Below are 16,045 nucleotides of genomic sequence, written 5' to 3' on the forward strand. Positions count from 1 at the left end.
TCCAAACATCATTCCACAGATCATTCCACACATCATTCCACACATCATTCCACACATCATTCCACACCACATTCCACACCTCATTCCACACATAATTCCAAACATCATTACATACATCATTCCACACATCATTGCACACATCATTCCACACATCATTCAACACCACATTCCACACCTCATTCCACACATAATTCCAAACATCATTACATACATCATTCCACACATCATTGCACACATCATTCCACACATCATTCCACAACTCATTCCACACATCATTCCAAACCTCATTCCACAACTCATCCCACACATCATTGCACACATCATTCAACACTTCATTCCACACATCATTCTACACTTCATTCCACATGTCATTCCACACCTCATTCCACACATCATTCCACACATCGTTACAAACCTCATTTCACACATCATTTCTCACATCATTTCATACATCATTCCACAAGTCATTCCATAACTCATTCCACACATCATTCCACAACTCATTCCACACATCATTCCACACCTCATTCCATACATCATTCCACATATCATTCCACACCTCATATCACAATTCATTACACACGTCATTCCACAGATCATTCCACACATCATTCCACACATCATTCCACACCATATTCCACACCTCATTCCACACATAATTCCAAACATCATTACATACATCATTCCACACATCATTGCACACATCATTCCACATATCATTCCACACCTCATTACACACATCATGCCATACCACATTCCGCACCTCATTCCACACGTAATTCCAAACATCATTACATACACCATTCCAAACATCATTCCACACCTCATTCCACACATCATTCCACACCTCATTCCACAACTCATTCACACATCATTCCACACATCAATCCACACATCATTCCACACTTCATTCCACACATCATTCCACACATCATTCCACACCTCATTCCACACCTCATTCCAGAACATTCCACACATCATTCCAGACATCAATCCACACATCATTCCACACATCAGTCCATACCTCATTCCACATCTCATTCCACACTTCATCCCACACATCATTCCACACATCATTCCACACAACATTCCACTCCTCATTCCACACCTTATTCCACACATCATTCCACACATCATTCCACACCGATGCACTCATCATTCCACACCTCATTCCACACAACATTCCACAACATTCCACACATCAATCCACACATAATTCCACACTTCATTCCACACATCATTCCACACATCATTCCACACCTCATTCCACACCTCATTCCACAACATTCCACACATCATTCCACACATCATTCCACACAGCGATGCACTCATCATTCCACACCTCATTCCACACAACATTCCACAACATTCCACACATCATTCCACACATCATTCCACACATCATTCCACTCCTCATTCCACACCTTATTCCACACATCATTCCACACATCATTCCACACCGATGCACTCATCATTCCACACCTCATTCCACACAACATTCCACAACATTCCACACATCAATCCACACATCATTCCACACTTCATTCCACACATCATTCCACACATCATTCCACACCTCATTCCACACCTCATTCCACAACATTCCACACATCATTCCACACATCATTCCACACAGCGATGCACTCATCATTCCACACCTCATTCCACACAACATTCCACATGATTCCACACATCATTCCACACATCATTCCACACCTCATTCCACACCTCATTCCACATCATTCCACACATCATTCCACACATCATTCCACACAGCGATGCACTCATCATTCCACACCTCATTCCACACAACATTCCACAACATTCCACACATCATTCCACACATCAATCCACACATCATTCCACACATCAGTCCATACCTCATTCCACACCTCATTCCACACATTATTCCAAACATCTTTCCACACATCATTCCACACATCATTCCAAACATCATTCCACACCTCATACAACATAACATTCCACGAATCATTCCACACATCATTCCAAACAACATTCCACACATTATTCCACACATCATTCCAGATATTATTCGACACATCATTCCACACATCATGCCAATCATCATTCCACATTATTCCACACATCATTCCACACATCATTCCACACATCACACCATACCTCATTCCTCAACTCATTCCACACATCATTCCTCACATCATTCCAAACATCATTCCACACCTCATTGCACATAACATTGCACACATCATTCCACACATTACTCCACGCAACATTCCACACATCATTCCACACATCATTCCAAACATCATTCCACACATCATTCCACATAAGATTCCACGCATCATTCCACACATCATTCCAAACATCATTCCACACATCTTTCCACACTTCATCCCACACATCATTCCTCACCTCATTCCACACTTCATTTCACATCTCATTCTACACGTCATTCCACATTTCATTCCACGCAACATTCCACACATCATTCCACACATCATTCCAAGCCTCATTTCAAAGATCATTCCACACCATATTCCACATAACATTCCACACATCATTCCACACCTCATTCCACACCTCATTCCACAACATTCCACACATCATTCCACACATCATTCCACACAGCGATGCACTCATCATTCCACACCTCATTCCACACAACATTCCACAACATTCCACACATCATTCCACACATCATTCCACACATCATTCCACTCCTCATTCCACATATCATTCCACGCATCATTCCACACATAATTCGACACATCATTTCAAACATCATTCCACACCTCATTCCACATATCATTCACGCATCATTCCCCACATCATTTCACACATCATTCCACATATCATTCAATACATCATTCCACACATCATTCCACATATCATTCCACCCATCATTTCATACATCATTCCGCAAGTCATTCCAAACCTCATTCCACACATCATTCCACAACTCATTCCACACACCATTCCACACCTCATTCAGTACATCATTCCACACATCATTCCACACCTCATTCCACACATAATGCCAAACATCATTGCATACATCATTCCACACATCATTCCAAAAATCATTCCACACTTCATTCCACAACTCATTCCACACATCATTCAAAACCTCATTCCACAACTCATCCCACACATCATTCCACACATCATTCAACACATCATTCCACACATCATTCTACACTTCATTCCACATGTCATTCCACACCTCAGTCCACACATCATTCCACACATCGTTACAAACCTCATTTCACACATCATTCCACACATCATTTCATACATCATTCCACAAGTCATTCCAAAACTCATTCCACACATCATTCCACAACTCATTCCACACATCATTCCACACCTCATTCCATACATCACTCCAGACATCATTCCACACCTGATATCACAACTTATTCCACACGTCATTCCACAGATCATTCCACACATCATTCCACACAACATTCCACATCATATTCCACACATCACTCCACACATCATTCCACACATTATTCCAAACATCATTCCACACATCATTCCACACCTCATTCCACATATCATTCCACGCATCATTACCCACACCATTTCACACATCATTCCACATATCATTCAACACATCATTCCACACATCATTCCACATATCATTCCACACATCATTTCATACATCATTCCACAAGTCATTCCAATCCTCATTCCACACATCATTCCACAACTCATTCCACACACCATTCCACATCTCATTCCGTAAATCATTCCACACATCATTCCACACCTCATTCCACACATAATTCCAAACATCATTGCATACATCATTCCACACATCATTCCAAACATCATTCCAAACCTCATTCCACAACTCATCCCACACATCATTCCACACATCATTCAACACTTCATTCCACACATCATTCTACACTTCATTCCACATGTCATTCCACACCTCATTCCACACATCATTCCACACCTCATTCCATACATCATTCCACATATCATTCCACACCTCATATCACAACTCATTACACACGTCATTCCACAGATCATTCCACACATCATTCCACACATCATTCCACACATCATTCCACACCACATTCCACACCTCATTCCACACATAATTCCAAACATCATTCCACAGATCATTCCACACATCATTCCACACATCATTCCACACATCATTCCACACCACATTCCACACCTCATTCCACACATAATTCCAAACATCATTACATACATCATTCCACACATCATTGCACACATCATTCCACACATCATTCAACACCACATTCCACACCTCATTCCACACATAATTCCAAACATCATTACATACATCATTCCACACATCATTGCACACATCATTCCACACATCATTCCACAACTCATTCCACACATCATTCCAAACCTCATTCCACAACTCATCCCACACATCATTGCACACATCATTCAACACTTCATTCCACACATCATTCTACACTTCATTCCACATGTCATTCCACACCTCATTCCACACATCATTCCACACATCGTTACAAACCTCATTTCACACATCATTTCTCACATCATTTCATACATCATTCCACAAGTCATTCCATAACTCATTCCACACATCATTCCACAACTCATTCCACACATCATTCCACACCTCATTCCATACATCATTCCACATATCATTCCACACCTCATATCACAATTCATTACACACGTCATTCCACAGATCATTCCACACATCATTCCACACATCATTCCACACCATATTCCACACCTCATTCCACACATAATTCCAAACATCATTACATACATCATTCCACACATCATTGCACACATCATTCCACATATCATTCCACACCTCATTACACACATCATGCCATACCACATTCCGCACCTCATTCCACACGTAATTCCAAACATCATTACATACACCATTCCAAACATCATTCCACACCTCATTCCACACATCATTCCACACCTCATTCCACAACTCATTCACACATCATTCCACACATCAATCCACACATCATTCCACACTTCATTCCACACATCATTCCACACATCATTCCACACCTCATTCCACACCTCATTCCAGAACATTCCACACATCATTCCAGACATCAATCCACACATCATTCCACACATCAGTCCATACCTCATTCCACATCTCATTCCACACTTCATCCCACACATCATTCCACACATCATTCCACACAACATTCCACTCCTCATTCCACACCTTATTCCACACATCATTCCACACATCATTCCACACCGATGCACTCATCATTCCACACCTCATTCCACACAACATTCCACAACATTCCACACATCAATCCACACATAATTCCACACTTCATTCCACACATCATTCCACACATCATTCCACACCTCATTCCACACCTCATTCCACAACATTCCACACATCATTCCACACATCATTCCACACAGCGATGCACTCATCATTCCACACCTCATTCCACACAACATTCCACAACATTCCACACATCATTCCACACATCATTCCACACATCATTCCACTCCTCATTCCACACCTTATTCCACACATCATTCCACACATCATTCCACACCGATGCACTCATCATTCCACACCTCATTCCACACAACATTCCACAACATTCCACAGATCATTCCACACATCATTCCACACATCATTCCACACATCATTCCACACCACATTCCACACCTCATTCCACACATAATTCCAAACATCATTACATACATCATTCCACACATCATTGCACACATCATTCCACACATCATTCCACACCTCATTCCACACCTCATTCCAGAACATTCCACACATCATTCCAGACATCAATCCACACATCATTCCACACATCAGTCCATACCTCATTCCACATCTCATTCCACACTTCATCCCACACATCATTCCACACATCATTCCACACAACATTCCACTCCTCATTCCACACCTTATTCCACACATCATTCCACACATCATTCCACACCGATGCACTCATCATTCCACACCTCATTCCACACAACATTCCACAACATTCCACACATCAATCCACACATAATTCCACACTTCATTCCACACATCATTCCACACATCATTCCACACCTCATTCCACACCTCATTCCACAACATTCCACACATCATTCCACACATCATTCCACACAGCGATGCACTCATCATTCCACACCTCATTCCACACAACATTCCACAACATTCCACACATCATTCCACACATCATTCCACACATCATTCCACTCCTCATTCCACACCTTATTCCACACATCATTCCACACATCATTCCACACCGATGCACTCATCATTCCACACCTCATTCCACACAACATTCCACAACATTCCACACATCAATCCACACATCATTCCACACTTCATTCCACACATCATTCCACACATCATTCCACACCTCATTCCACACCTCATTCCACAACATTCCACACATCATTCCACACATCATTCCACACAGCGATGCACTCATCATTCCACACTTCATTCCACACAACATTCCACATGATTCCACACATCATTCCACACATCATTCCACACCTCATTCCACACCTCATTCCACATCATTCCACACATCATTCCACACATCATTCCACACAGCGATGCACTCATCATTCCACACCTCATTCCACACAACATTCCACAACATTCCACACATCATTCCACACATCAATCCACACATCATTCCACACATCAGTCCATACCTCATTCCACACCTCATTCCACACATTATTCCAAACATCTTTCCACACATCATTCCACACATCATTCCAAACATCATTCCACACCTCATACAACATAACATTCCACGAATCATTCCACACATCATTCCAAACAACATTCCACACATTATTCCACACATCATTCCAGATATTATTCGACACATCATTCCACACATCATGCCAATCATCATTCCACATTATTCCACACATCATTCCACACATCATTCCACACATCACACCATACCTCATTCCTCAACTCATTCCACACATCATTCCTCACATCATTCCAAACATCATTCCACACCTCATTGCACATAACATTGCACACATCATTCCACACATTACTCCACGCAACATTCCACACATCATTCCACACATCATTCCAAACATCATTCCACACATCATTCCACATAAGATTCCACGCATCATTCCACACATCATTCCAAACATCATTCCACACATCTTTCCACACTTCATCCCACACATCATTCCTCACCTCATTCCACACTTCATTTCACATCTCATTCTACACGTCATTCCACATTTCATTCCACGCAACATTCCACACATCATTCCACACATCATTCCAAGCCTCATTTCAAACATCATTCCACACCATATTCCACATAACATTCCACACATCATTCCACACATCATTCCACACATCAGTCCACAAAACATTCCACACTTCATTGCACACATCATTCCACACATCATTCCACACCACAATCCGCACCTCATTCCAAACATAATTCCAAACATAATTACATACATCATTCCACACATCATTCCACACATCATTCCACACATTATTCCACAACATTCCACACATCATTCCACACATTATTCTACACATCAGTCCATACCTCATTCCTCACCTCATTCCACACATCATTCCACATATCAATCCACACATGATTCCACACATCATTCCAAACATCATTCCACACCTTATTCCACATAACATTCCGAACATCATTCCACACATCATTCCACACATCATTTCACACATCATTCCACACATCATTCCAAACATCATTCCACACCTCATTCCACATAACATTCCACGCATCATTCGACACATCATTCCAAACATCATTCCACACATATTTCCACACTTCATCCCACACTTCATTTCACACTTTATTCCACACATCATTCACTATATCATTCCACATATCATTCCACACATCATTCCACACATAATTCCACACATCATTCCACACAACATTCCACACATCATTGAACACATCATTCCACACATCATTCCACACATCATTCCTCATTTCATTCCACGCGTCATTCCATACATCATTCCACGCATCATTCCACACATCATTCCACGCAGCATTCCAAACATCATTCCACACATTATTCCACACCTCATTACACATCTCATTCCACACGTCATTCCAGATATCATTCCACGCATCATTCCACACATCATTCCACACATCATTCCAAACCTCATTTCAAAGAATATTCCAAACCTCATTCCATATAACATTCCACACGTCATTCCACAACTCATTCCACACATCATTCCATCCAACATTCCACACTTCTTTGCACACATCATTCCAAACATCATTCCACACCAAATTCCGCACCTCATGCCACACATAATTTCAAACATTCATCATTCAACACATCATTCCACACATCATTCCACACCTCATTCCACACCTCATTCCAGACCGCATTCTACAACTCATTCCAAATATCATTCCACACATCATTAGCACATCATTCCACACTTATATCTACACATCATTCCAAACATCATTCCACACCTCATTCCACACATCATTCCATACATCATTCCACACCTCATTCCACACGTCATTCCACATATCATTCCACGCATCATTCCACACATCATTCCACACATCATTCCACAAAATATTCCACACTTCATTGCACACATCATTCCACTCATCATTCCACACCACATTCCACACATCATTCCACACCGCATTCCACAACTCATTCCACATATCATCCCACAGATCATTATCACATCATTCCAAACTTAATTCTACACATCATTCCAAACATCATTCCACACCTCATTCCACACATCATTCCACACATCATTCCACACCTCATTCCACAACTCATTCACACATCATTCCACACATCAATCCACACATCATTCCACTCCTCATTCCAAACATCATTCCACACATCATTCCACACAGCATTCCACACATTATTCCACATCTCATTCCACACATCAGTCCATAAGTCATTCCACAACTCATTTCACACATCATCCCACACATCATTCCACACATCATTCCACACATCATTCCAAAACTCATTCCTCACCTTATTCCACACATCATTCCACACATCATTCCACACGTCAATCCCACACATCATTCCACACGTTATTCTACACCTCATTCCACACATGATTCCACACATCATTCCACACGTGATTCCACACATCATTCCACGCAACATTCCACACATCATTCCACACCTCATTCCACACTTCATTCCACACCTCATTCCACACATCATTGCACACAGCTTTCCACACATCATTCCAAACATCATTCCACACATCAATCCTCACCTAATTCTACACATCATTCCACACATTATTCCATAAATCATTCCACATATCATTCCACACATCATCCCGCACATCATTCCACAATTCATTCGACACATCATTCCACACCTCAATCCAAACCTCGTTCCACGCAACATTCCACACATCATTCTACACATCATTCTACACATCATTCTACACATCATTCTACACATCATTCTACACATCATTCTACATATCATTCTACACATCATTCTGCACATCATTCTACACATCATTCTACAAATCATTCTGCACAACATTCTACACATCATTCTACACATCATTCTGCATGTCATTCTACACATCATTCGAAACATAATTCTGCACATCACTGTACAAATTATTCTACACATCATTCTACACATCATTCTACACAACCTCATTCGACACATCATTCTACACATTATTCCACACGTCATTCGACACAACATTCTACACATCATGCTTCACCTCATTCTGCACATCATTCTACACGTCATTCTTCAGATCATTCTACACAATATTCCACACAATAGCATTCCACAAAACATCATTCTACACAACATCATTCGACACATCATTCCACACATCATTCTGCACATCATTCTAAACATCACTCAACACATCATTCTGCACATCTTTCTACACATCATTCCATTCTGCACATCATTCTACATATCATTCCAGACAACATCATTCTACATATCATTCTTCGCATCATTCTGCACATCATTCGACACATCTTTCTACAGATCATTCTTCACGTGATTACACGCAACATCATTCTACACAACATTATTCTACACATCATTCTACACATCATTCTATACATCATTCCACACAACATCATTCTACTCATCATTCTACACATCATTCGACACATCATTCTGCACATCATTCTGCACATCATTCGTCACATCATTCTGCACATCATTTTACACATCATTCTACACAACATTCAACACATCATTCTGCACATCATTCTGCACAACATTATTCCACACATCATTTTACACATCTTTCTACACATCATTCTGCACATCGTTCTGCACATCTTTCGACACAACTTCATACGACACATCATTCTAAACATCATTCCACACAACATCATTCTACACATCACTCAGCACATCATTCTACACATCTTTCTACACATCATTCTACACATCATTCTACACAAATTCATTCGACATATCATTCCACAGATCATTCTACACATCATTCTACACATCACTCTGCACATCATTCTACACATCTGTCTGCACATCATTCCATTCTGCACGTCGTTCTACATATCATTCCACACAACATCATTCTACACATCATTCTTCACATCATTCTGCACATCATTCGACACATCATTCTACAGATTATTCTTCACGTGATTCCACGCAACATCATTCTACTCAACATTATTCTACACATCATTCTACACATCATTCTATATATCATTCCACACAACATCATTCTAACATCATTCTACACATCATTCGACACATCATTCTGCACATCATTCTACACATCATTCTACACAACTTCATTCGACACATCATTCTACACAACATTATTCTACACATCATTCTGCACATCATTCTATACATCATTCTACTGATCATTCTACACATCATTCTAAACATCATTCCACACAACATCATTCTACACATCATTCTACACATCATTCTACATATCATCCTACAAATCATTCTACACATCATGCTACACATCAATCTGCACGTCATTCTACACATCATTCTACACATAATTCTGCACTTCATTGTACACATCACTCTACACATCATTCCACGCATCATTCTATACAACATCTTTCTACACATCACTCTACACATCATTCCACACATCATTCGACACAACTTACTACACATCATTCTACACATAATTCTGCACCTCATTCCACACATCATTCTACATATCATTCTACACATCATTCCACACAACATCATTCTACACAACCTCATTCTACGCATCATTCTACACACCATTCCACACATCTTCTACACAACTTCATTCGACACATCATTCTACACAACATCATTCTACACATCATTTTGCACATCATTCTACACATCATTCTACATATCATTCTGCACATCATTCTACACATCATTCTACAGATCATTCCACACATCATTCCACACAACATCATTCTACTCATCAATATAATACACATCATTCTACACGTCATTCTACACAACATTATTCCACACATCATTTTACACATCATTCGACACATCATTCTACACATCATTCTGCACATCATTCCACACATCATTCTACAGATCATTCCACACATCATTCCACACAACATCATTCTACTCATCAATATAATACACATCATTCTACGCGTCATTCTACACAACATTATTCCACACATCATTTTACACATCATTCGACACATCATTCTACACATCATTCTGCACATCATTCTACACATCATTCTTCACATCATTCCTCACATCATTCTACACATCATTTTACAAATCATTCTACACACCATTCAACACATCATTCTATATAACATCATTCTACACATCATTCTACTCATCATTCCGCACGTCATTCTACACATCATTCTACAGATCATTCCACACATCATTCCACACAACATCATTCTACTCATCAATATAATACACATCATTCTACACAACATTATTCCACACATCATTTTACACATCATTCGATACATCATTCTGCACATCATTCTGCACATCATTCTACACAACTTCATTCAACACATCATTCCACACAACATTATTCTACACATCATTCTGTACATCATTCTACTGATTATTCTACACATCATTCGAAACATCATTCTACGCAACATCATTCTACCCATCATTCTGCGCATCATTCTACACATCATTCTGCACTTCATTGTACACATCATTCTACACATCATTCCACGCATCATTCTACACAACATCTTTCTACACATCATTCTACACATCATTCCACACATCATTCGACACAACTTACCACACATCATTCTACACATAATTATGCACATCATTCTACACATCATTCTGCACCTCATTCTACACATCATTCTACAGATCATTCTACACATCATTCCACACAACATCATTCTACACAACCTCATTCTACACATCATTCTACACATCATTCCACACATCTTCTACAAAACTTCATTCGACACATCATTCTACACAACATCATTCTACACATCATTTTGCATATCATTCTACACATCATTCTACATATCATTCTGCACATCATTCTACACATCATTCTACACTTCATTCTACACATCATTCTACACATCATTCCTCACATCATTCTACACAACATTTTACACATCATTCTACATAACATCATTCTGCACATCATTCTACACATCATTCTGCACATCATTCTACAGATCATTCCCCACATCATTCCACACAACATCATTCCACTCATCATCATAATACACATCATTCTACACGTCATTCTACACAACATTATTCCACACATCATTTTACACATCTTTCGACACATAATTCTGCACATCATTCTGCACATCATTCTACACAACTTCTTTCTACACATCATTCCACACAACATTATTCTGCACATCATTCTACACATAATTCTATACATCATTCTACTGATCATTCTACACATCATTCTAAACATCATTCTACGCAATATCATTCTACCCATCATTCTACACATCATTCCACACATCATTCTACACAACATCTTTCTGCACATCATTCGACACATAATTCAACACATCATTCGACACAACTTACTAGACATCATTCGACACATCATTCTACACATCATTCTAAACATCATTCCACACATCATTCGACACAACTTACTACACATCATTCTACACATCATTCTACACATCATTCTACACATTATTCTACAGATCATTCTACACATCATTGCACACAACATCATTCTACACAACATCATTCTACACATCATTCTACACATCATTCCACACATCATTCTACACAAATTCATTCGACACATCATTCTACACGTCATTCAACACATCATTCTACTGATCATTCTGCACATCATTCGACACATCATGATACACAACATCATTCCTCACATCATTCTACATATAATTTTACACATCATTCTACACATCATTCAACACATCATTCTATATAACATCATTCTACACATCATTCTACTCATCATTCCGCACATCATTCTACACATCATTATACAGATCATTCCACACATCATTCCACACAACATCATTCTACTCATCAATATAATACACATCATTCTACACGTCATTCTACACAACATTATTCCACACATCATTTTACACATCATTCGACACATCATTCTACACATTATTCTGCACATCATTCTACACATCATTCTACACATCATTCCTCACATCATTCTACACATCATTTTGCACATCATTCTGCACATCATTCAACACATCATTCTATATAACATCATTCTACACATCATTCTACTCATCATTCCGCACATCATTCTACACATCATTCTATAGATCATTCCACACATCATTCCACACAACATCATTCTACTCATCAATATAATACACATCATTCTACACGTCATTCTACACAACATTATTCCACACATCATTTTACACATCATTCGACACATCATTCTGCATATCAATCTGCACATCATTCTACACATCATTCTGTACATCATTCTACTGATTATTCTACACATCATTCGAAAAATCATTCTAGGCAACATCATTCTACCCATCATTCTACGCATCATTCTACACATCATTCTGCACGTCATTCTAAACGTCATTCTGTACATCATTCTACTGATTATTCTACACATCATTCGAAACATCATTCTACGCAACATCATTCTACCCATCATTCTGCACTTTATTCTGCACATCATTCTACACAACTTCATTCGACTCATCATTCCACACAACATTATTCGACACATCATTCTACACATCATTCTATACATCATTCTACTGATCATTCAACACATCATTCTGCACGTCATTCTGCACAACATTCTACACGTCATTCTGCACATCTTGTACACATCATTCGACACATCATTCTACACATCATTCCACACTTCATTCCACACCTCATTCCACACATCATTCCACACATCATTCCACACCTCATTCCACACATCATTGCACGCAACATTCTCACATCGTTCCACACATCATTCCACACATTGCACACAACTTTCCACACGTTATTCCAAACATCATTCCACACATCAATCATCACCTAATTCTACACAACATTCCACACAGTATTCCACAATTTATTCGACACATCATTCCACACCTCATTCCACACATCTTTCTACACATCATTCTACAAATCATTCTGCATTTCATTGTACACATCATTCTACACATCATTCCACACATCATTCTACACAACATCTTTCTGCACATCATTCTACAAATCATTCTTCACTTCATTGTACACATCATTCTACACATCATTCCACACATCATTCTACACATCATTCGAGACAACTTACTACACATCATTCTACAAATCATTCTGCACATCATTCTACACATCATTCTACACATCATTCTACACATCATTCCACACATCATTCGACACAACTTAATACACATCATTCCAAAAATCATTCTCCACATCATTCTACACATCATTCGATATATCATTCTGCACATCATTCCAAACAACATCATTCTGCACAACATCATTCAACACATCATTCTGCACATCATTCTGCACATCATTCTACACAACTTCATTCAACACATCATTCCACACAACATTATTCTACTCATCATTCTACACATCATTCTGTACATCATTCTACTGATTATTCTACACATCATTCGAAACATCATTCTGCGCAACATCATTCTACTCATCATTCTACGCATCATTCTACACATCATTCTGCACTTCATTGTACACATCATTCTACACATCATTCCACGCATCATTCTACACAACATCTTTCTACACATCATTCTACACATCATTCCAATCATTCCACTCATCTTCTAAAAAACTTCATTCGACACATCATTCTACACAACATCATTCTACACATCATTTTGCATATCATTCTACACATCATTCTACATATCATTCTGCACATCATTCTAAACATCATTCTACACATCATTCTACACATCATTATACACATCATTCCTCACATCATTCTACACATCATTTTACACATCATTCTACATAACATCATTCTGCACATCATTCTACACATCATTCTATACATCATTCTACAGATCATTCCCCACATCATTCCACACAACATCATTCCACTCATCATCATAATACACATCATTCTACACGTCATGCTACACAACATTATTCCACACATCATTTTACACATCTTTCGACACATAATTCTGCACATCATTCTGCACATCATTCTACACAACTTCATTCTACACATCATTCCACACAACATTATTCTGCACATCATTCTACACATAATTCTATACATCATTCTACTGATCATTCTACACATCATTCTAAACATCATTCTAGGCAATATCATTCTACCCATCATTCTACACATCATTCCACACATCATTCTACACAACAACTTTCTGCACAACATTCGACACATAATTCAACACATCATTCGCCACAACTTACTAGACATCATTCGACACATCATTCTACACATCATTCCACACATCATTCCACACATCATTCGACACAACTTACTACACATCATTCTACACATCATTCTACACATCATTCT

Source organism: Pristiophorus japonicus, unplaced genomic scaffold (genome assembly GCF_044704955.1).
Source record: "Pristiophorus japonicus isolate sPriJap1 unplaced genomic scaffold, sPriJap1.hap1 HAP1_SCAFFOLD_37, whole genome shotgun sequence".
Classification (NCBI taxonomy): domain Eukaryota; kingdom Metazoa; phylum Chordata; class Chondrichthyes; family Pristiophoridae; genus Pristiophorus; species Pristiophorus japonicus.